Genomic DNA, 22661 nt, shown 5'->3' on the forward strand with positions numbered 1-22661 from the left:
CTCAAAGATTGCTGCGGCTGGAAGTGCGGGGCTTGTAGGCTTGTGACATGGGACGGTCTAGCCTCCATCGCGCTGCCCAGGTTGCCTAGCAATCATGATACTGACAGCTGGAAACGTTTCATACAGCTTTGTTTGACAGAAATGAAGGAGAACATATTTTGTACATTTGTTTCTACATGAGCTTTGTGTGATTTAATAAGTATCTGAGGCTGAGACCACAGGACTGTAAAACATGATTGTTGGGCTTCATTTCTGTACTGAACAGTCATTTAAGATTAGCTAGTAAATAACAATTAGCTAATGTTGTTCATGAGACTAAAGTCATCTCACTTTGGTAATGTAAATATAATATGGCCAATATTATATTAATCATTATTAGTTATTACAGCAGTGAACATGAATTCTGTGCCAAACACTGAGCTTCAGAAAAGATTCAAGTTGCATTTATTTATATTTCCTATCACCTTAAATCTTCACTTAAAGACAAGTATCTGTGACAGTGTATATATAGATGTATTATATATAAGAGACAAATATTGTTCTTTTAATATGTTGGCATTACTAAATTTGGCTCAATGCTTATATATGCGTGGAAGAAGCAAATGTACGAGCTGTGATAACTGTTTCTGATAGAATAAAGAGTAGACTGATATATTAAATATTCCTTTATTGGATGAGAAAATCAGACCATGTCATAACTGCTTTAAGTCATACAGAATAGATATCAGAGCCTTAAACAGGCTGACTTCTGCTAAATGGGTTAAACTGGGCACAAAGTATACAAACACATAACATCCTTATAGAATATGATGTAACACTATAGATCAACTTACCTCAGAATATATAAAGCATATAAACAATTACAGCAATATGATGCAACAAACACAGCAGTGCTACTAATCCAAAATACTCAAAGCTTCATAGAACTGAAACAAACATTTATTTTTAGCTCCATTCTGCTGCTGATACATACTTTAGGTTTCTGAACATTAAACTTGTTGCTGCCTTTCATAGTGTGTAACTTAAAGGCCCTGAGTACTTTCTCCCACACTGAAAACACTGGAATGATCAAATTATTTGAACATTACCTAATAAGACTGATTCAGGACAGACAATTAGTTATTCTAAACTTTTCTAGCAGTCCTTCACAAACAGGGAACAGTCTGTCTATTCTCTCCATCTATCAGCTGCTGCTGGCTCTTCCTCCTCCTCTTCCTCACACACTGCTGAGTTTGTCCTGGTGGATCATCAGGGGTGCAAAGCCTCACAGATGATGTGCAGCAGTGGGTCCCTCAGTCTGTCCTCACTCTGGACACTTGCAGTTGTCACACATGGAAATCAAATGTGTGATAAGCTGCAGGATTCAAACACAAGTGTAACTTATAAATACATGTTCATACTTTTATTACACAATCAGAGAGAAAGAAAAAGAGAGAGTGCAGGACAGACAGACAGGTGACAGTCTCAGGTGTATACACTGCTACAAAACAGCACAAGAGGAGGAGGATTTTGTTTGTGTTATTACGAGTGCTAAACAAGAAGAGTTCCCAGATGGTAAAGTGGACACATGTGTGACTCCTGTGATTAAAGTATCTTTCTTTCAGCTTAACGAGTGAACCGTCAGCTCGTTCAAACGCACGTTAAAGTCCGTTTGGCTCGACACCACCGAACAGAGGCAGCAATATAACATAGCTAACATTAACAGTGCAGTGAATCCTGCTTGTGCTGTGATATTCAGGACTGCAAACCAAGCAGCATCACTGACTTTCAGCTTGTTGTGTTTGTGGATATATGACTGACTTTAATTATCCACAAAATCATCACATTCTCTGTAAGATTAAAGTCGACTATCGAACGGCATATATTTTAAAGTAAAGGCTTTAAAACAAAGTAAACGCTGAAAGTATGTGACATCGCTAATGTCACATAACTTTGCCGGCATGTGGCCAACAGTAATGTTTTAATGTTCCTCATTATTAAACATTTGCATATAAATTAAGTGACATAATATTCAGAACTTACTTTTGAAAGTTTACTCTTTGGCCGCTCCGCTTCCACTTCTTTGAAGTGTCACCCAGTCCCAGTGCACTTGTTAGCATATTTTGGTTCGCGTATTTTGATTGCTAGGCAACCTGGGCAGCGCGATTGTGAAAAGATTTTACCTTAATGTTTAACTTATTTAAATTGTAGAGTAATGCCTGTACATAGCGTGTCAGCAAATTCTTTAGCTGGAGCAAAGTGATCACATGAGGAAGTTGCTCAAGTTTAGACAACACCCACGTGTATTGTTCTAACCCACTACAAGATCGTTAATCAACTTGTCCATCTTCGTCTTGCAAGCTTGCATCCTGTGCAGCCTCTATGCAAGCAGCAGATAAGAAGTTGTTTTTTCCTAACTTGTACTCCACCCATGAGTGTTACGTGAGAGGACAGTATATAATAAACTCTGAGCGAATGCTTGGCGCGCTTTGCCTGCACTTTCTGTAGTCGACGGAAGGTGTCAGGTAATCGTCCATGTACATGAATTAACTCTGGGCCCGTGATTCTTTGCTTTCCTGAGGTTTTTCTCCTTACATTTCTTGGTCCTCCGAGCCGGAGTTGGAAAAAGCAACTCTATTGTTGTGACTCCAAACAAGAGATCTACCTGTATCCTATCGCTGTCGGGGGGCCGTACCGCAGACTGTCGACAGCCTCCTCAAGGAAGGAGCGAAAGCCCTGGAACGTAAAAAAAATTCGGGTCCAGGCCGGTTAAGCGGTCCACGACGCTGGGATCCAGTGTAAGACCTCAAACATAGATGGAGAGATCTTGGAAAGGTAAAAGAATCCACTCAATCACACTCGCGTAAAACAGAAATAGGTTTCACCCGCCGAAAGGGTTTGACAGTCTAATCCACTGTACGGATTTTAAAAAATACGTGTAATAAGGTTAACCCACTGTAAGGGTTCATAGGACTAATCCGCCGAAAGGATTGTAAAGTAAAACACGTTAAAGGTCTCACCCGCCGTAAGGGTTTAGGAGTGACCCGCCGTAAGGGTTTAGGAGTGATCCGCCGTAAGGATCTGCGCGACTGTGTATAAATGTTTGTGTGTCGGAAGTAAGTTAACTTTTTTGACAGCACATTAAGTTGCTGAACTACTTCCTTTGTTACTGTCTTTTTATTTAATCAGCCCACCAAACTCACTGCTGATGAGCAGTGGCTAGAGAAAAAATGTCCAGGCGCCGGACAAATTAGTGTTTATACATGGAGATCAAAGTAGTTTAAAGTAGTTTAAAAAGGGTTGGAAATAGACCCGACTGAATAATGAAAAATAAACGAACGGCAAAATTAAATTACAACTTATCTTTAATGTATTCATACTAATAATAGCAAGGATAACAACCTGTAAATTGGTGTTAATGATAAAATAATATTAATATGAAGAGGCACCTCAGTCAGTTATGATGCGAGGTAGATAATTGTTGAAAGTAATCTGCATTAAGCTTAGAGTTGCTCAAATTCAGTACAATGACATATGAAGTAAAATAGGTAAATATTTTAACTAATTAAGTGCATAGAGGCACTTGACCTGCTTGAAAACTTGTCATCCTGGATGAGACTTTGCTGAGATATAGAGCAAACCTATAATAACAACTAATATGCTGAACCCTGTATGAAACAGCTGAAAACTACATGACGGAGAAGCTGAATTGAATATGAAAGTGCAAGTCTTTGCCACTGTGGGGCAAAGCACGCAACCACTGTGTGAGGTTACGTTTTGGTTTTTTCTGAGCTGATGAACAAGCTAAACATTATCAGATCAGGAGCTGGCTGAGAACTCTTCAAAGAGAGGGAAATAGAACTATGATAACTGTAATGTGCAGAGTTTCCGTGAGCAGTTTTCCTGCATCTTGACTCATGTGTGTAGAGTATTCATAGCATCATGTTTTTGTTTATTTGTTTTGGAGGGTTGAAAAATAGTTAAATAAACTTGTGATCATATTTATGGATCACGATAGCACATGCCATTGGCCAAATTATTTATTATGCAGATGAAAAAAGTGAGTGTGAATGTGTCTTACGTCACAGTGTTTTTGTGCGCTGTGTAAAAGTAATTGCCTCTGATTGTGAGAGCGGTGATTCTGCAGGTCACCAGCTATTGTAAAAAAAAATAAATAAATAAAATTAAAAAAAAAAGGAGTAAAAAAGAGACAAAATTTACATTGTAGATGAAAAATAATCATAGGAAAAAGGTTTTGTGTTGCTCAGCCAAGAGCAACTACAATCTCATTTTCTGCTTTTAAGAAAGGACAGACCACAAAAACAGAGAGAGAGAGAGAGTTGTGTGTGTTGGTTAAGCAGTGATAATAATAATGAAAATGTCTTAGTTTGTCACTTTCAGGTGACAAGCAGACCTGAATCAATTTTCCACATGCAGCGGTTGGAAGAAAGTTACAGTTTAACATCATTAAAAACATTCAGGCCAAGTTTTTGGCTAACTTATTTACAGCACCATGTGTCTCTTAAACTCACAAGCGAGCTCTCACTCCTCCCTGAAGACAAGGAATGCAGCTCCAAAGAGCAATGACATGGCAGATAAAGAGACAGCAGCAAAGTCCTGAGCAAAGAGTCCCAGCAAGCAGCAGCAGTGTGGACAAAACGCATCGGAGAAGAAGAGCAAACCCATCATCCTGCCTGATTGGATGAATGGCACTGTGTTTCCAACAAGCTGCAAATTCTCTGTGCATGTGACAAGAACGTTTGAGGAGAACTGAGGAGACTGTTGGAGTTTGACATTTGCCACTTTTGGAGAAAATGGCAAGAAGAGACAGTGAAACACAAGACAAAGCTGAAGAAGAACTGCCTGCTACTGGACTGTTGAAGTGGGAGAGGACAGAGTGAGAGCAGTGGTGAGAACACATAGGAATTTTGTTTAATCTGGGAAATCAAAATTTGGGTTAGCAAACCTGGGGAAAACAAAACTGACTGCTTAAGTGGGAAAATTGTGAAGGAGTCTGAAACATTGCAAAAAGAAACATACAAAATCACACACACAAGCAGAACATGCATTAACCCTACTAACACTTCCAAATACAAGAGAACTCATGAAGATTAGACAACATCTTAAGCATGTGAGTCTGTTTACCATCTTGTCCAAGTCACTTAGTGTGATGCAAAGATCAGTGGACTCATAGCACATTAGTTACAAAATGATTAAATAATAGCAGAGAAATGTGTAGGAAAGGCAGCTTTAAGAACATGTTCTGCTGGATATGCAGCTCCACAGACATGCATTAAACCTGCCTAATAACACAAAACACACATGCAATGAAAATTAGCTTGTTATCTCTCATCAGTGTTAAAATAGTGTGAATTTAACAGACACTTGTTATCAAATGCTGAATTTATCCAAAAATAAAAAAAATTGACTCTCTAGGTTTCAGGACAACAGTTTAACCTTTGTGGGAAAAAGGATTCTGATTTGACCAACCAGTAATCAGACAATAAATTTAGTTGTTAATATAGTGAATTGGGAGATGCTTCCTGCTTGATTGATGCAGCACAAGTAATTTACTGTATGAGGGAAATTCTATTTTTGTGATAACATTTTGAACATGAATTTCTGTTGTCCTGTCATCTTAGTGGGTTAGTAGCTGATATGCAAATTAGTTGATCGTTCTTAGATTGAGGAAAGGTGACTGAATTCTAGCACGAGTGAATGAGATGTGTTGGAGTTTGTTAGAGTGGAGACTCTAAAACACTGAGTTTCCTGTTTTGATGTGCGAGTGAATCCTGTACCTAGATACACAACTCTGAATACGTCAGAACAAACTTCTTTTGTGAAGTGCATGACAACATGTCACATGTTTTATGATGAAGGGAAAAAGGAAAACTGAATAAAATGGGTGTGTGTGGCCTAAATGAGTGAGAAGCACAGATCTGGGGATTAAACTCATAGCTAATAAGACATTAGGCTTATGTTGTGTGTTGTGCAGATGATGGTTGGTTCGGAGTGAATCTAGCTGATGATTTTTCTTTTGTTGTGAAGTTGAGCCTGCCAATTAGTATGATGGTATGATAAACCATGCTAATGGTATGATTTACCCTCCTGAGATGAGGAGCTTGTGTCATGACTTAACAAGGCCTTTTTATTTTGATACTTTCACAGTGCACTGAAAGTTTTGTTCGATAATCTCTCTCAGCAGATCTGCACGATTAGAAGCGCTATACGATACGTCGTCAAGAAAATTGTTACAAGTGAGTTTCTCCACATTAAAATGGGCTCAGGAGAAAGCCACTTATTTGGGACGATTAGAAAATGAGAGTCCCTGCCTAAAAAGGATTCAGCGAGGTAATCCGATCTAAAGTTCTTCTTTTTTCTTTTGAAATGACGTCATTTTGCTGAGGGTGGAAAACAAATGCGGCGATAGTTTCCACTATCAGCAAAGAAAGAAAGAAAGAATGGATGGATGAATGAATAAATGGAAATAAAAACAAACTGACTGACTGATAGAACCTGACAAGACTTGACTACGACTCAAAGTTAACCTCCACCTAGACAGGACAAAAGGGTGGATGAATTTATGTGTTTCTTTTTACAGGAGCAGAAAGATGACAGCAACATCCGAGGTTGCATACCGATTTAACTTTTAAATGCCACTTTCTGTGTTTGTGAATCTACCAGGGGTGTGTTATTCATGGGTTTGTGTTGTTCATAGAGATTACTGTGAGAAAGAGTGTATACACCTGCGCAGCGTTAACATTTACATTTCTTTTTACAGCATTACAGTTCTCCATGTGACTTGATCATGTGATTTATACCAGAACAACTAGTTAATGTTTTTCTACTACAAGATTTCTGGGTTTATGTGTGAAGAAACTGTGTTTACAGGTTATGAGTGGTGATGCTGTTACACTGTGTTTTAGGGAACATGTGAAGGTTATTTTGATTTCACTTCCAGATCTTGTTTTTCAGGCCATGATGGTGTGTATGCAGGCTCCTGGCGGAGCCAGTTTTTAAGCAAACTTAATATGTAAATCACACTAACATCTTTTATTGCAGGGTTATAGGTCCGGGGTGGTGCTGCTCCAGAGGGGGAGATGCCCTGATGTTGCCTGGGACATGATCTAGCTAACCTTTTTCTTTAAGACAGGAATCTGGTTTTGATGAGTTGACTCATGGGAGTGTCCATGCGTCAAGAGGAGGGGTCCAGGATTAACATGAAACAATGAATTAACATTAAACTATATTTTATATGATTTTTGCAGCGATTTGTGTGATTAATAGTTCATTCAATGGGTATCAAACCTATGCAAGTGGTGCAGGTAGAGCATGTTCAGATGAGGCTTTGATGGCCTATAAGTGAAGTTCACTGAACTAAAGAATGTGGTTTGATGATTGTTGACATGCTCTCCAAATAGAAGTTTTTCCTCCTAGCAAGGAAATACAGGTGCAGCAGTCATCTCCTGAGAAATCTTCAGAGGCCTGGTGAGAAGCAAGAACCATTCCAGGCATAGCTGACAGCCCAGGCAGTGGTTGAGGTCAAAGGTCGAGCTGATTGGGGCCCATCATGAGATTAGACTTTGGAGCCGCAGCAAGGACCACGAAGCTGCGTTGGAATGAGAGCTGTGCCAAGGGGGATTTCCAGAGGCCAACAGAGGAGATTGTGGACAACAGACGGACACCTGAAGGATGAGGGGAGCGTGCCAAGCTCCATCGACAGCACAGAGGGAGTCCAAGGATGACATCATGATCCTGTGAAAAGCACAGGAACCAGAAGCTATGGTGGTGATGACAGCAGTTTCCTATGAACATCACCTAATGCTGTGTCACTGTACTGTGCATACGATGACACTCTGAAGACTGCTGGGATCATAACAGCAGTAAGATAACTGGACCCAGCACCCTTTCCACAGAAGGGTTTTTTCTGCAGTAGAAGAGTCATAGGTATTCCTATCACAGGACAGAAAGTTCTCCACGCCCTATTCCCATGGATAGGGACTGGAAAACATGCTGGAAAAAGATTCGGCTTGTTCCTCAATGCATCCTGCAAGGTCAACGAGGGACATAACCAAGAAATGGACGCTCTCCGAATTGCTGTAATGCAATATCGTGTAGCACTGGACATGATCCTGGCTGAGAAAGGAGGATTGTGTGTCTTATTCAACACCATGTGCTGCACCTACATACCAGATAATGTACATTCTTTAAACATGGCTTCAGATTCTAAAGAGACTGTTGATCGGCGTTGGAGTTTTCCTGGTTTTATTTTACTTTATTATATTTTATTTTATTTTGCTTTTCTTTACTTGTGTTATACCTTGTTTAAAGGCTGTAATTTCACAGATGATAAGTTCATCACTCACGCAGATGTACCACAAACTGATGAAGATTATGAAGACTTCTTTTTCTATTTGTTAAATGAAGATGAAGTGCAACTAATTATGTAGTAACTGAAAATGTGAAAGACAAGTAGTTACTTACTGATGACTATGATGTAGACTCTGATACAAGTATTTAAGTTGCCTATAAAAATCAGCAAATGCATTCTATGATGAACTAACTGAAAATACATGTTGTAAGAAGTTATGTCCTGATAAATGATATGTGTTTTACCGTACAATTCAAATTGCTAAACACAGGCTGGAATGTGAAAAGATTTTACCTTAATGTTTAACTTATTTAAATTGTAGAGTAATGCCTGTACATAGCGTGTCAGCAAATTCTTTAGCTGGAGCAAAGTGATCACATGAGGAAGTTGCTCAAGTTTAGACAACACCCACGTGTATTGTTCTAACCCACTACAAGATCGTTAATCAACTTGTCCATCTTCGTCTTGCAAGCTTGCATCCTGTGCAGCCTCTATGCAAGCAGCAGATAAGAAGTTGTTTTTTCCTAACTTGTACTCCACCCATGAGTGTTACGTGAGAGGACAGTATATAATAAACTCTGAGCGAATGCTTGGCGCGCTTTGCCTGCACTTTCTGTAGTCGACGGAAGGTGTCAGGTAATCGTCCATGTACATGAATTAACTCTGGGCCCGTGATTCTTTGCTTTCCTGAGGTTTTTCTCCTTACAGCGATGGAGGCTAGACCGTCCCATGTCACAAGCCTACAAGCCCCGCACTTCCAGCCGCAGCAATCTTTGAGTATGCGGCCCTTGAGGACCGTTAAGGCTGCGTACTTTAAGGCTGCAGACCCTGAATTGGGAAACAGTCCCTGAATTGGGATACAGCCATACATACATGTTTTGGTTCGTGCAACTGGTCCGTCCGGTTATTGTCTCCCCAGAAACATTTCCGTTGTCTTTTTTCCTATTTCCGTTGTGTTGTGTGTGCTTTTGCAGCGTTTTTCTTTTTGCAGCATTTTTCTTTTTGCAGCGCTTTTCTTTTTGCAGCGTTTTTCTTTTTGCAAGTGTTTTTCTTTTTGCAGCGTTTTTCTTTTTGCAGCATTTTTCTTTTTGCAAGTGTTTTTCTTTTTGCAGCATTTTTCTTTTTGCAAGTGTTTTCCGAAGTTGCAATCCGTTTGGCCTCTCAGGGCCACCGTAGAATTGACATGTCTCACTTTTTATATGGCATGAATCAATGTGTTATTTTATCAGGTGGCAATATGTCGTAGTGCAGTCAGAGGGGAAGAGCCAAAGGTGAGGCACATCAAGCACAGAATAATAATTGTAATCTGAGGATAAAACGTATCTACTGAGACTGAAAGAAGCTTCAGTGCTCTCAGAAGACTAAAAAGATGGCTAAGGTCAACAATGACTCAAATGAGATTAAACAATGCTGCTGTATGTCCACCAGGAGAGACTGGACAGTATAGATGTAAAACAAATATGCCAGCAGTTTATCTCACTTAACGAGAGGAGAAGGCATGTGTTTGGCTCCTTCACATAGTGGACATTGAGTTGTTGTGTGGGACACCAGTAGCCCATGTCTGTTGCTGTAACAGTAGTTCGTGTTTAGAATAGAAAATCTCAGCTCACTGATTTGATCGGGGCAATAGTGCCTAAACTGTTGCATAATTTTGCTGAGAGATCTTTTACTTTGTGGTAATCTTAGATGAGTAGTTTTATGGACAAAAACCACCAGGTCATTCAGTGTTCCCTTAGTGCTAATGTATCAGAGATGTTGGTGTACTATAACTGAAGTAATGTTGTTAAGTCCTTAAAGTCATATTCTTTTATTGTCATGACTCTATTTGAAGCTACCGGGCAGAGTTTGGTGGTTGAATCATCCGTCCCCACCAATGCCAAAACCAAATCTACGCCCTTGCTGAGAAGGATAAGATTAAAACTGCACTTTGTACCCCATTTGGTTTGTTTGAGTTCAACGGCATGCCGTTTGGTTTGTGTAATGCACCCAGTACATTTCAGCGCCTGATAGAGCGTTTGTTTGGAGATTGCAGACATCAGTCGGTGCTTTTGTATTTGGATGATGTGATTGTTTTTTCATCCTCCGTGCAACAGCATTTGGAGCGGTTGGAAGAAATATTCTCTCGTCTGGATAAAGAGGGGCTTAAAGTGAAACTCTCAAAGTGCCAGTTTTTCCAGAGGCAAGTGAAGTATTTGGGGCATGTGGTGTCTGCCGAAGGAGTTTCTACTGATCCAGATAAAATAGCTGCAGTGCAGGATTGGAAAACGCCCAGCAATCTAGCAGAACTGCGTTCCTTTTTAGGATTTGCTAGTTATTATAGGAGATTCATAGCTGGTTTTTCACGCATGGCTGCTCCCTTGCATAGACTGGTCTCTGCACTCCTCCCTCCAGGTAGAAAAGGTAGGACCTCCCCAAAACCGTTATTGGATTCTTGGGATTTAGAGTGTGAACAAAGTTTTCATCAGCTCAAGGCTGCCCTAGTTTCTGCACCAGTGCTTGCTTTTGCGGATTTTCAGAAGCCATTTACGTTGGAAGTAGATGCAAGCTATGGGGGTCTAGGGGCAGTGCTTTCCCAGGAGTATGAGGGTAAGTTGCGGCCAATAGCTTTTGCCAGTCGGAGCTTAAAGCCTACAGAGCAGAATATGAGGAATTATAGTTCCATGAAGCTTGAGCTTGTAGCTCTCAAGTGGGCCGTCACTGAAAAGTTTAGGGAGTATCTTTTGGGTCATCGTTGCACTGTATTTACAGATAATAACCCACTAACCCATTTGTCCACGGCAAAGCTAGGTGCCACAGAACAGAGGTGAGCATCAGAGCTGGCCGCTTTTGATTTGACCATAAAATACTGGCCTGGGGCTCAGAATGCTAATGCCGACGCACTGTCCCGCCTACATGGAACTGTAATGGAATTGGATGGTCCGTTATCTAATGATATTGGAGTGCAGTGTGAGATGATTCCCAGTGTTCAGGCAGAGATAAGTGTTTTACCTGGTTGTTCTTTCTCTGATCTCTGTAGGTTACAGAAACAAGACCCTGTGATTGGTCCTTTCTTAAAGTATTGGGAGGTGGCCAGGTTGCCAGATTCAAAGGAAAGACATGGTCTTGGTAAGGGTTCGAGGGAATTGGTCCGTCAATGGGGGCAGATGAAACAAAGGGAGTCTGTGTTGTATCGCTGCACTCATACTCCTGATGGAGTGAGGGACGTTGACCAGCTGGTGCTGCCGCAGTGTTTACAGAGCCGCGTCCTTCGTTTACTCCACGATGAGCATGGCCATCAAGGGATTGAGCGTACACTGCAGTTGGTGCGCTCGCGATATTATTGGCCGCACATGTATGCAGATATTGAGAGATGGTGCAGAGATTGTGAAAGGTGTGTTCTTTCTAAGGCCGTTGTGCCAAAGATTAAAACCTTTATGGGTAGTATTTCTGCATCTCGGCCTCATGAAATTTTGGCAATTGATTTTACAGTGCTTGAACCCTCAACTGATGATAAAGAGAATATTTTGGTAATGACTGACATCTTTTCTAAATATACTCAGACTGTCCCTATGAAAGATCAGCGAGCCAGTACAGTGGCAGAGTCTTTAGTGAAGCATTGGTTTCATTTATTTGGGCCTCCAAGCCGTATACATTCTGATCAGGGGCGAAATTTTGAAAGTGCTTTGGTGCAACAGCTGTGTAAGATTTATAAGATAGGGTGTCGTCCGACTCTTCTCTATCATCCACAAGGTAATGGTCAATGTGAACAATTTAATCGTACACTTCATGACTTGCTGCATGCCCTGCCTCCTAAACAAAAGCGCCGGTGGCCTCGGCATCTCTCCCAAGTCACATATGCGTATAACACCACAGTACATCAGTCAACTGGTATGACTCCATATTATTTGATGTTCGGGTGAGAGCCACGGTTGCCAGTGGATTTTTGGTTGGGTGCTGGCAGTGAAGTTGATGAGGACGTCACTCTTGAAGAGTGGGTACAGGAACACCAAAAGTCCTTGGCTGCTGCATATGATGTTGTGCAGCAACGGTTAGAAAGGAGAAGGGTTCAGACAGATTTGAATTCCTCTAAATGTGCTAGTCCTGATTTGGAGCAGGGCGATTTGGTGTATATGAGAAACCACTCTGTAAGAGGTCGCAATAAGATTCAAGATTTTTGGGATCCCACGCCCTTTCAAGTAGTGCGACCTCCTCCTGGTCATGGCGTAGTATATTCAGTCGCTCCTGCTGGGCACACTGGTCCACTTCGACAAGTACATTGAACTGAGTTGAGAAACATTCCAATCAGGGAATTGGATGGAGACCAAGATAGTGGCCTACAAATGTCACAACAGGATGATCTAACTGGAATGTTGGCCACAAATAACAGTATGGTTGATGAAGTGGAACAGATGTTTACAGAACAGGGAGATGGAGGCGATTCTGCAGTGTTGAAGGAAGGGACGTTGAGTCCCACACATGTGGGGGTGCCCCATTTGGATTGTTCTGGTGACCTAGAACCTGGGGAGGAAGATGTTGCCAGGTTGGCGCAAGGGTCTCGTAGGTCAATGAGGAAGACTGCTGGACAGCACTCAAACCCATTTAAATTGCCACAATCCATTATAAAATGAGCAAAATTTTAAGTGTGCTCTCTTTTCAGCTCATCATCGGGTCGCCGATGCCCTTTGAAGGGGAGGGTTGTAACAAGTGTCACCTGGCATTTTGTTGCTCTCTGCCAGGTGATTGGCTGAAGAGCTGTGAAAAGGTAGTGGGTGTGTGGGGTGAAGTCAGCGCTCTTCTGTGGAAAAAACCAGAGGCAATTAATTCACTCGGGTGCGAGTGGTATACTGTCGGTAAGAGACTTTTGCCATTTTTGTTTGGATCATTTGCTATTGCATGTGCCTATTTTTAATGTGTCATTGGACTTTTTTAGTGTGACGACGAATTTTAATAGAAGAATTGATCAAGCCCTAGATCGACTGCGCGCAGGGAAATTGATCAATATTGTAGGTATATTGAGTGTTTGTTTTAGCTTCATGATTTTGAATGGTTTCATAAAATTGATATTTTATTGGGTAATATTTTAATTGATAATGTTGTTTGTTTTTCAGCTGTGCTGTCTCTGCTGTCCTTTTTTCGTTCTTTTGATTGATTTGTAATTTTGTTTTGGTTAGTCCGTCCAGCTGTAAAGGCGGTTATTGATTGAGAGTAAGTTGTGTAAGGGCGGACTAACCTCCCTTTTTGTTTTTTGTTTAATTGTTTGTGCCACTTCCCTTTATCTCCCAGATCGCAGGCCATGCATAGCACTGATTCCCAGCTGCGCTGAGACCCGAATTGTTTGCAGTGTGTGCCACGATTGCAGTGTCGCTAAGCGGGGTGTGACGGGTTGCAGTGTTGTTATTTTCGCACAGTTTGTGTGGTAAGTCTCATGTGCAGCTGGGATATCAGCAGGATGTGTTGTAAGTCCTGTCTGGAAATGACTGGGAATTTGTATGTCTAACTCATGTAATAAATAAATGATCAATTAATTTCTTTGCCCCGTTTATTCATCCCTTGTTCTCGGTTACAATATGTTAGGCTATGCCCTCTCTATTTTTTGTAATTCCACACCAGTGGAAACCAAACAAAACACGCATTAAGAGGCTCAAATGCCCGTGTCTCAATCTCGAGTCTCATAATGACGTGAAGAAATATTTTTTAAAATGATTTAATATGAAGGCAATAGCAGAGTGTTACAGGCATAGCCCTAAAGAATGTAGCCTCATGGGCAGTGTAGTCCGTGCTGCAGGGAGAATGGACTGCCATACACGTTATGTATCTATGAGCAAGGGAGGGAGAAAAAGGCGAGTGCAAAAGTAGAGTTGTCATCAAGCAGAAACGGGAGCTGGAAGCATGTAAATATAATAATAACCACTGCAGCCAAAAAAGATTGTCTGACGAGCCCAGCTGTAAGTAAGCTATTAAGACTCGAGTGTACACTGTGTTCCTGTTTTCCTCCGAAACAATAAGTTCCGCTGGAGCAGTCTTTCAACACCTCTCTGTCTCTCGCCAGCAAAGTTGACCAAGACAACAAAGTAAAGCTAGTTTTCGGCTACGAGCCTGACACGGAAACCGACGTGTTAGCCAGAGGTCCCTTTACTACGGTTCGGAGCTGCAGACCTATTTTATATACGCGAATAGTTTTCTATACGAGATCGCTGTAAAAAGTGCAGCCTTACCTAATGTCCACCCTACTGTTACTCATTTTATATTAAGATATAAAAATATAATTGCTATTGAGTAGCCTGCGAGTAGCCTTCAGTAATAGTAATGAATCACACAGGAACAGGACATTCATTAGTTGTTGTAAAAAAGCATGATAATATATTAAGTAATCCAAAGTATTCAGAATACGTTACTCTCATTGAGTAACGTAACGGAATACGTTACAAAATACATTTTGGGACATGTATTCTGTAATCTGTAGTGGAATACATTTCAAAAGTAACCTTCCCAACACTGCATTTAACCAATGATCGCTCTTGACGGCAGAACGCGCTGGTTACGAGCTGGGAACGAGCTCACAAAGAGCACGTGCATTTTTTGCAGTCAGGAGCTGTAGGAGAAACACAAATTAACTCACACAGACACAGACTTACTATATTTCTTCCATACAGACTGATGCGACAAAACCAGTAAGTAGGTGTACAGCGTACACTGTAGTCTATAGCACACAGGAGTATTGGCTTATTACGTACACGTTGGTAAGTTGTCTCATGGCAACTGACGAACTGAAACAAATGAGCGTGCTGTGTGTGCAACAGCGCGACAAATGTAATGGGGAAGGCTTTAGGACCCAGGGGACCCAAGAGAGGGTATAAAAGAGGAAGTAGCAGCAGATGCTCTTCTTCTGTCATTTGCACTGACAAGCGGCTGTGAACAATGGTTGTGTGAGTAGGTGAAGAGCCTGAGAAGTTTTAATTGTCTTCTACACAAATGGTTGTTTTAAACCTCTACAGCAGAGGTTCGAGTGATTTTAGAAGACAAGCCAGGTGTGCAGCAAACACAGTTGTCTACTGGAGAGTGTTAGAGGAGAGGAGGAAAAACAGTGACATCTTCTACGGAAGGGAAGCCAACGGTTGGACTGCCCACAGGGTTAATAAACCTCCTTTGCCGACCCTATGGACGACGTACAGGCCCTCTTGGAGCAGTTGCAGCAGCTAAAAGCAGCAAATGAACAGTTGAGAGACCAATTACAGGAACGTTCTCCTGTGACTGGTCCAGTGCCGGGTCCATCTACTGTGCCATCAAATATGAACCCAATAACACTAGAAATGACACTAGAAATGTGTGTTATGTTTGTGTACCTCGGGAGCGTAAATGCCCAAGGTTTACTGGTAAATTGTCAGTGGACCTGTTAACTGACCAGTGGGTTGAAGAAGTACGTAGATGCCTGGAGATTCGTCCTATGTCAAGAGCAGCACAAGTGATGTTTGTGATGGACCATCTTGATGGCAGTGCTAAATCTGAGGTCTGTTTTCATTCGAGTACCAGTAGAGACACTCCTGACAAGATTTTTGATATTTTAGTCGAGAACTATAGCTGCACTCAGACATATGTAGCTGCCCAGCTACAGTTCTTCCAGCGCACCCAGCGGGAAGGGGAATCTCTGCGAGATTACTCTCATGCCCTTAAATCTTTAATGGACACTGTAATCTGTAAGACACCAGGTGGTATTCCAAATTCTGATATATTGCTAAGGGACCAGTTTACTGAACATGTCCATGATGATATGATGATATGCTGCGCAGAGAGTTGAAACAGCGCGTCCTTTAAACACCAGACATGTCCTTTCTTGCCCTACGCAGTATTGCCCTTAAGTAGGCTGATGTAGGTAGGCAGGGAGGGAAAACTAGGTCCCGAGCCTATTCTTGTGATACGAACTGTCAGGTAGTAGAGGGAGTTAATGCACAGATGCATGCAGTCACTGCTAGGCCTAATGATGACATTCTACAGATAAAAGAGTGCCTTCGAAAACAACAGGTTCAGTTGGATACGCTCATGAAGCAAATGTCTGTCCATTTTTCACAGCCCTCTCAGACTGGACTAACCCTGACCCCTCCCACAACTAGGCCTTTTCGTTTCCAGGCAGATGGAAAGCCAATTTGCCATCGGTGTGGTAGGGCTGGTCATATTGCCAGGTTCTGTAGGGTAAAACGTCCAGCTATAAAGAATAGTGGTGGGTCTCATGCTGATGCACATGTACAAAGTCAGGTTGTGGAACAAGGCCCTGTGTCTCAGCCATCGGGAAACTAGGTCCCTCTGGTGCAGAGAGCCAGGCATCAGGAATAGGGTTTACAGGCTCAGCTGAAGTTGTTATGGAAGATCCCTCTCAATTAATTGGGAATTGTCCAGTGGTGGAAATAGAAATGGGGGGTGTTATAGTTCCCTGTCTTTTGGATACTGGGTCCATGGTCACCACTATTCGAGTGAGTTTCTTTGAGAAGCACTTTAGGTCACAGGGGGTGGGGCATTTAAAGAAATGCCAATGGTTACGCCTCAGGGCAGCTAATGGGTTGAAAATCCCCTATATAGGCTACATGGAGCTTGATGTGACTGTTTTTGGTGGCATCCTGACAAAAATGGCCGTGTTAGTGGTGGAGGATCCTCCAGATGGGAGCGTTCAGCAGCCACAGAGTGTGCCTGGCCTCTTGGGGATGAATATCATTATCCGTTGTTACCATCTACTCTTTGAGCAGTTTGGCCCTCGTCTGTTTGAATCTCCTGCCCTTGAAAATGCCAGTAAGACGAGGAAAGAGACACTTCACAAGTGTCAGCGCATTGAGGCTGAATACATCCGGGTATTTAGGTAAAGCAAAAGTCCACGGTCGAGCTGTTTGTGTCCCTGCTGGTTCGTTGAAATGGATACGTACTAGCTGCCCCTCTGCTGCTAACATTAACCTTCCATCAGTGCTCCTGGAGCCCATAGCGACAGGTAATCCCCTTCCAGGGGGCATCTTGGTTTCCCTGGCCCTCCTTTCTGTTGAACAGGGTGTTGTTGACATTCCGGTGGTTAATGTGGGAATGGAGGATGTTTAGTTACCGCCCTGTACACAACTAGGTGAATTGCATGTGGTTGACCCTCCATCATCTGGGGACTCTGTCATTACTGAAGAGTCTGATGATCCCACGATGCAGATAATGATGCACGAAGTGACTGTACAGGCGCATCCGCCCCTTGATTTTTCCCAGCTCTCATGGCCTAACTTGTCCAGTGAACAGGGAGTGTCACTTTTGCGGAAGCATTGCTCAGTTTTTAGCCATGGGGAGGGAGATTTAGGATGTACTACATTGGTGGAATATGAGATCCCTTTAATGGATGATGCCCCAGTGCGACAGCGGTATCGCCGGCTCCCACCCTCTCAGTATGAACAAGTGAAAGTCCATATTAAAGATTTGTCGGATCAGGGGGTAGTGCGTCTAAGCAGTAGCCCTTATTCTTCTCCAATTGTGGTGGTTTTCAAGAAAAATGGAGAGATTAGGCTGTGTGTTGATTACCGTTTGCTTAATGCCAAGACACGGAAAGATGCTTATCCATTACCCCATATTGAGGAGTCATTAGATGCCCTGATGGGAGCACAGTGGTTCTCTACATTGGACCTTGCAAGTGGGTATAATCAAGTACCAGTGGCCGAGAAGGACAAAGCCAAGACTGCTTTCTGTACCCCTTTTGGTCTTTTCGAATTCAATCGAATGCCGTTTGGGCTCTGTAATGCCTCTAGCACCTTTCAGAGGCTAATGGAGCGGATTTTTGGGGATCAAAGTTTCCAGTCCCTTTTATTGTACTTGGATGATATTGTTGTGTTTTCATCCTCCTTTGAGCAGCATCTGGAGCGTCTTGACTTGGTCTTAACGCGGCTCAAAGAGCACAATCTAAAGTTGAAGCTGAAGAAGTGTCACTTTTTCCAGCCAGAGGTTCAATACCTCGGGCATGTGATATCTGCTTCTGGGGTGGCGACTGACCCTTCTAAGATTAGTGCAGTGGCTGAGTGGGCACGACCGACTACTTGTACAGAGCTACAGTCATTTTTGGGATTTGCCTCATACTATCGGCGTTTTGTTGAAGGTTTTGCCAAGTATGCTGCCCCGCTCCACCGGCTGGTGGGCGAGCTGGGAGGTACCAAGAAGAAATGTAGAAGTGGTGCCAGTGGGGCAATGTGTCACCTTTGGAGTGAGGAATGTGAGAATGCATTCCAAACACTAAAAAGGCTGCTGGTTAGTGCCCCAGTATTGGCATATGCAGATTTTGCTAAACCTTTTGTCCTTGAGATAGATGCTAGCCAGGCAGGGTTAGGGGCAGTTTTATCTCAGGAGCAAGAAGGAAAGAGGCAGCCAGTTGCTTTTGCTAGCCGCGGCCTGCGACCTAGTGAAAGGAATATGTCCAATTATAGCTCTAGAAAGTTGGAATTCTTGGCACTAAAATGGGCTGTCACTCAAAAATTCCGTGAATATTTGTTGGGAAATAAGTTTGTTGTGTTCACAGATAACAATCCCCTTAGCTATTTGCAGACTGCTAAATTGGGAGCCGTAGAGCAGCGATGGGCCTCAGAACTAGCTGTGTTCAACTTTGAGATTAAATATAGGCCAGGTTCCAGCAATCGCAACGCTGATGCATTGTCACGGCAACTGCATCCACAGAGTCCATCTGGCCTGCTTCCAGGGTTGAAGGTTCCACAGGAAGTGCAAGATCAGACAGATGTAGGTCAACTGGGAAATGCTGTTGCCACTACGTGTAGAGCCATAGGTGCATTTCCATCCCGACCTAAAGCTGATCTAATATCCCTTCAAGCTGCTGACCCGGTAATTGGCCCTTTTTCACAGTATTGGGAAGGAGGGAGGATGCCTACCAAGCAGGAAATGGGTAATGTAAGTAAGGGAGTGAAAAAGTTGGTGCAACAGTGGCCCAGAATCAAGCTGAAGGAAGGTGTCTTGTATTGTCAAGTTCAGACACCTGGTAATGGCCAAGTTTTGTTTCAACTGTTGCTACCCCAGTGCTTGCAAACAGAGGTCCTGAGAAGTTTACATGATGATCATGGGCATCAAGGCATTGGACGCACTACCAGCCTGGTGAGAGAAAGGTGTTTTTGGCCCTTTATGGCACATGACATTGAGAAATATTGTCAGGAGTGTGATTGTTGTGTCTTGGCAAAGGCTGTAAAACCAAAAGTCCGCACATTCAGGGGGGGTTTGGTGGCTTCTAAACCCCTGGAAGTCATTGCCATTGATTTCAGTGTTTTGGACAAGTCTAGTGATGGGCGTGAGAATGTACTTGTGGTCACCGACGTATTTTCAAAGTTCTCTCAAGTATACCCTACAGTAGATCAATGGGCAAGTACAGTGGCACGGGTATTAACTGAAAAATGGTTTTATATTTATGGGGTCCCTAAGCGTATCCATAGTGATCAGGGAAAGAGCTTTGAGGGAGACTTGCTGAAACATCTTTGCCACCTGTATGGCATAGACAAAAGCAGGACCACACCATATCATCCTGAAGGCAATGGACAATGCGAGAGATTTAACAGAACACTCCATGATCTGTTGCGCATGCTCCCTCCTGATAAGAAAAGAAAGTGGCCGCAATACTTGTCACAGGTATTGTATGCTTACAATACCACAGAATATCAGTCCACTGGCTTTTCACCTTATGAGCTTATGTTTGGTCAGAAGCCCCAGTTGCCCGTTGACTTCTTACTGGGGGCTTCCCAGTCGGAACTTATGTCTAGATCTGCGCAGGAGTGGGCAGAGGAGCATAAACAACGTCTAAGTTCAGTTTATGTGCATGTGAAAGAACAACTGCAACAAGCTGCAGAGAGGAGAAATAAACATTTTCAGCCAACAGTTACTTACCTTCTCTCCCCAGGTACTCTGGTTTATAGGAAAAGTCATCCTTTAGGCCGCCATAAGATCCACGATGCCTGGGATCCTGTGGTGTATGTTGTTGTGCAGAGTATGGACAAAGAAGGCAGGGTTTAGAAAACATGCCCTAGAGATCGTTCAGGTCCAGAAAAGAACTTAAATCGGGCAGAGTTGAGAGTAATACCCTTAGGTATTGTAGCACCTGCTCCAGAAGAATATCCTCTCTCTGACCCAGGGCTGGTAGTTGAGTCACCGCGCCAGTCAACATCAGATACACCAGATGATGACAGTGAGGCTGGTGGAGTTGTACTCGCCCTTGTTCCAAACCCACCCCAAGATCAGCCACCCTCGGTATCTGTTCCAGAGCCTGTTAGTGAAACTAAGAGCATAGGCTCGAGCAACCTGAACCCTGTATCCATAGTTCCAGAACAGCCAGAGGAAAGTGGGATTGATAATAGGGAGAATGTTTTAGAGCAGGACTCAGGAAGAGTTCAGGGGCGGCCTAAAAGAAGTACAGCAGGAAAGCATTCTAACCCCTTTAATCTCCCACGGTCAGTAAATCAGACTGCTGCTGTTCTCACTAGCGATTCACAGAGCTCTCTTTCTCCATCATGTTTTGCCCCAAAATGTATTTAGGCCCTGGCAGTAAGTGGTCACCGGGACGGTGACCTTTCAAAACGGGGGCAATTGTAATGGGGAAGGCTTTAGGACCCAGGGGACCCAAGAGAGGGTATAAAAGAGGAAGTAGCAGCAGGTGCTCTTCTTCTGTCATTTGCACCGATGAGCGGCTGTGAACAATGGTTGTGTGAGTAGGTGAAGAGCCTGAGAAGTTTTAATTGTCTTCTACACAAACGGTTGTTTTAAACCTCTACAGCAGAGGTTCGAGGTACAGGCTGTTTCTCTTTTAGTGCTTTTTTTTAATTCGTTGAAATGTATTTGATATTTATTGTATTTTATGTTTCTAGTAGTGATTTTAGAAGACAAGCCAGGTGTGCAGCAAACACAGTTGTCTGCTGGAGGTATGTTAACTTAATATATTTGACATTTTTAAAAAAAAAAGTATATTTATGCACTACAATCTAATTTATATTGTATTGCCTCCTGCAGGACAGGCTGCACATGTGAATTTGTCACTGTTTTTTCCTCCTTCTCCTTTTTGTTGCGTTTTTGGTTTTAGTAGGGTCACCTTTTAAAACTGTTTTTTATGCCGGGTCTGTTTTTATTTCTACTGGGCTGGTGCAATATTAGTCGGGCAATGTGCAATCCCTGAGCTGGGCTCTTACCTTAGGGGAATTAGGTCTTTTAGAGGTGCTCCGTGTGGATTTGCAGTGAATAATTTTTATTAAGAGTGATTTTAGTGCCACCAATTATTGCCTGAACGAACACTTAGTGCATGCGATAAGTGTTCTGTTGGGCTCGTATTTATTTGGGGTGGATTTGTTTCTTTTAAAGCAACGAGCATCTGGGACCGCCGAGGGAGAGTAAGCCCTTAGGTGATAGTTGCATTGCTGGCAGGTTGCACCAATAAGACTATCTTGTGATCGTTAGTGACCTTTTCCATTTTGATGTTTTAGGCCTTTTGCAAACCCTTTGTGTTTTCTTTTAAAATAATAAATTTTAACATATCTGACTGATATTGACCTTCTTGTCCCGTTTATTCTGGGCTCATTCCTGTAAGAGCTTTGGGCTTGAAAGTTTGCACAAGTAGTATAGAGGCCCTTAGCGGTTACTCGGTGGCTTTTACTCGCTACACAAACATTACCTGTCCTTTTATTAACTGCACATGTAGTGCTGGTCATAACTGCTAGCTCACTGGGTAAGGCTGTCATGGGTCTGTAGCTCTGTCCACCATTTTAGGGAACATATTTAGTTTTAAAGTAAGTTACCGGGCTTTTCCTGCCTTTCTGGAGGGCTTATATTTCACTAAAAAAACGATCTAATATGCATGTCCACATAATTATGCATTATTATAATATTTTAAAAAACACACGCTGTATTTTAAAGAACATATATTAAGAAGCAAATTATATTAGATTTATATTTTAAATAAGACAAAATTTGGATTTTACAGCAGTAAAATTATTGTATCTCTACAGTTTAAAAATGTAATAAACTTTCTCCCTGCACAGAGTGGATAGTGAAACAAATGGAATCATCATAAATACATTATTTCATATTTATTACTTCCCCCTCCTCATTGCTTTATTATTGTAGCTCTAGTAATAAATAATAATGTAAGGATTCTGGAGCAGCACAGTGATGCCCATAGTATATACAGTATTCTGAAGAAGGTCTAAAATGTCACTGTGTGTGCCTGCATGTGTTTGTTTTATGTATATGGATCTTTTTAAATTATTACTCATGATATAACATTGTCCAGACATGCCCGGTAAGGACATGAGGAGGAAACAGTAGGAGCTGTGTGAGGCTACTAAAGGCA

The 22661-nt window shown here is 42.3% G+C and overlaps 1 protein-coding gene across 1 annotated transcript in view; it reads right to left on the reverse strand.

Moving 5' to 3' along the window:
* The window catches only part of sys1 (SYS1 golgi trafficking protein), a 40326-nt gene that overhangs the window by 10281 nt on the left and 7384 nt on the right, over positions 1 to 22661 (reverse strand). The window lies entirely within an intron of this gene.

The sequence above is a fragment of the Neolamprologus brichardi genome, chromosome 5 (assembly GCF_056152115.1).
Source record: "Neolamprologus brichardi isolate AB-2024 chromosome 5, ASM5615211v1, whole genome shotgun sequence".
In the NCBI taxonomy this organism is placed as follows: Eukaryota; Metazoa; Chordata; class Actinopteri; order Cichliformes; family Cichlidae; genus Neolamprologus; species Neolamprologus brichardi.